The sequence below is a fragment of the Zonotrichia leucophrys genome, chromosome 5 (assembly GCF_028769735.1).
Source record: "Zonotrichia leucophrys gambelii isolate GWCS_2022_RI chromosome 5, RI_Zleu_2.0, whole genome shotgun sequence".
NCBI classification, from domain to species: domain Eukaryota; kingdom Metazoa; phylum Chordata; class Aves; order Passeriformes; family Passerellidae; genus Zonotrichia; species Zonotrichia leucophrys.
In genome coordinates, this window is record NC_088175.1 from 15,259,344 (window position 1) to 15,262,255 (window position 2,912).

Here is a 2,912-nt window from a genome sequence, read left to right on the forward strand (position 1 = left end):
CACTTCATTTACTATCTTGCATGTGCATTTGTTTCATATATGAGGCTTATTACTAACCCATAATAATGTTGAAGATTCTGCATTGGTTTTTATCACATAGAGATAATTTCACTTGTTCAGTTTGCCGTGCAGATTTTCTGTTTAATACCATCACAATGTTATAAAAAAATTCACAGCTTAATCACGGGGCCAGACTTGCATATTTGTTTAAAGGTTTTTCCCTGTGGTAACCTAAGGTTTAGGTGTTAAGATTGGTTGAACAACTTGGTATTAAGGCCAGTGGTATCCTGAGGTGCCTTGGAACAATGGCCTGTAGGTTGAGGGAGGTGATCCTCCCCCTCTGCTCAGCCCTGGTGAGGCCAGTCTGGAGTGCTGTGTCCAATTGTGGGCTCCCCAGTACAAGAAGGACAAAGAGCTACTGGAGAAGGTTCAGCAAAGGGCCACAAAGATGGCCAAGGGCTTGGTTATCTCTTAGGAGAGACTGAGAGCTGGGCACGTTTAGTCTGGAGAAGACTGAGAGGAGATGTCATTCCTGCATATAAATACCATATAAATGGGTGTCACGATGGTGCCAGACTCTTTTCTGTGATGTGCAGCAACAGGAAAAGGAGCAGTGGGCAAAAACAAGAAATTCCACCTCAAATGTGAGGAAGAACTTGTTTACAGTGAGGGTGGCAGAGCAGTGGCACAGGCTGCGCAGGGAGGTTGTGGAGTCTCCCTGTCTGGAGACATTCAAAACCCACCTGGATTAGTTCCTGTGTCACCTGTTCCAGGTGACACTGCCTGCCTGGGGGGTTGGACTGGATGCTTTCCAGAGGTGCCTTCCAACCCTATTGATTCTATGATTCTGTGTGACATCTTGATGTTAGTTCTGTATGTGGAAATGCGAGAAGTAAAATGCAGAGTTCTTGGATGATAAGTGGCCAATGCATAAGGTTTTGTTTTCATCAGTTAATCTAATCTGACAGAATTACTTTCAAGCAAGTGACACCCTTTTAGTTCCCATCTAAAAGCAGTATCTTGAGACATGACTTGTGATTTATTTTTAAATATAGATTTTGAATGTGAAACTCTAAAATAATTAGGAAGAAAATAAATGTAGGTTATACTGCCTGTATGGGGGGTGTATTTTGGAATGTGATTATTTTGAAGTCATTTTTTATGTACAGTGGTGTCAATGTATAGCAAACCAAGCCTCATGAGGAGTGGTGGTGTTTTGTTTTTTCCCTAGTATTCAAGGATGAACCCCTCTCCTCTGCCCCCCCAGTACTTCTCTTTACTCTCCAGCCCTCAACACTTAAGGAAATCTTAAAATAAAATGGAATACTGCTTTTTCTATAAAATTTGCCTTACTTGAAATGGAGTTGGAGTTGATTCTGGATAAATAACTATTTATTATTTAAAAATCCAGTGTTTTTCCAAGAGATCATTGGTGTTGTAGCTTACATACCACATAAGAAACAAACAGGTCAGAAAAATGGCCTGTTGTTCTGGCCAAAAGGTTTTCAAAAGTACCCTGACAAAAGAGGAGAAAAAGCAGAATGTTGACAAATTAGTAGCAAATTTAAGTTAAAACACAAAAAAAGCTATATTTCATTCTCGTGAGAAAATACAAGAGTATTACAATTGAATGTTAATTGTGTTCTCCCAGCTGTGGCTGAGCAAAGTATTTCAGCAATTTTTTAATTTTTGCACAATCAAGTATATTTAAAAATGCATTATTTTTTAATCTGATTTTTATATGGCTTAGTTACTGTCATTGCAGAGGTAGAAGAGGATAAGAATCTTGGGATATTAGCATAGCTTTCAGTATATCCCCATTTATTTTCAACTCTACGCTATTCTGTACAACTTGTCGTAAGCTGCATCAGCTTTTGAGTGTGTATTGTTTTTTTAATGCAGACTCTGGTTTGTAAAATACTCTCTTAAAGACTTGCCCCTTGTTCTCAGAGCAGATTTCAGCACTGTGCCCCTAATGGGATTATGCCAAAATCTAACCCTTTCAGAGGTAAGGACATCTGTAATACTCTCAGATGAACTGCAGTTGAACCACGTTTGACCTTCAGTGTGGATATGTAACATTTAGGAAATTTGGTTTAGGACAATGTTTTTCTTTAGAGTGAAGACTTTCCCAGTTATTTTTGTGCAAAGTGGCTATGTAATTACATTTTTTTACACACTATAAAATGTGTATGCCCTTGTGTGACCTGAAAGAGGGTTACCTGAAATAGACAATATGGAGAGAGAATAAATGCACATCACATAGAAGCTTTATGTTACAAATGATTCTGAATTGCCCATTCACTTCCATAGGTCAAAACTGCACTCTGAAGATGGGTATTCATGAACTGCTATTTTAATATGCTTTTTAATGATAACTGTTTAAAAATACTTCCAGTTTTTGTTTTACTTTTTAATTCAGTTTGGTGAATAAAAATTTACTGAAATTGAAAGCATGGTGTTTAATTTGGATAAGTATATTTCAGTAGCAAATTCAAAACAAGGACTATCATTATATTGCAAAAATAATAAATAATCTCATAACAGCAAAAAATATTATGTATGGATGTGATTCTGTCAGGGTAGAAATGTTTTTCCTTTGCTAGAGGAACCATGAAGGAGGACAGTGTTGTGGAAAAATCCCTCTAAATGTCTGGAACATAGGACAGTTGGAATCCCAAGAGAGTCTGGACATTGGTTTACGAGTACTGGAGCTGCTGGATTTAATGTCAAGGTAAAGAACAGCCTTCCTTGCTTGTGATGGGGAAAACCATTTTGGCCACCAAAATAAAGAAGGCAGTCCTCTCTGCTAAGGCTGTTAGCTGCCTGATTTTTCCATTTCTCCTAGGAACCCTGCTGTGAGCCCCCTGCAGATAGAACTCCTCGTGTGCTGCTGTACCTGCATCTGAGTA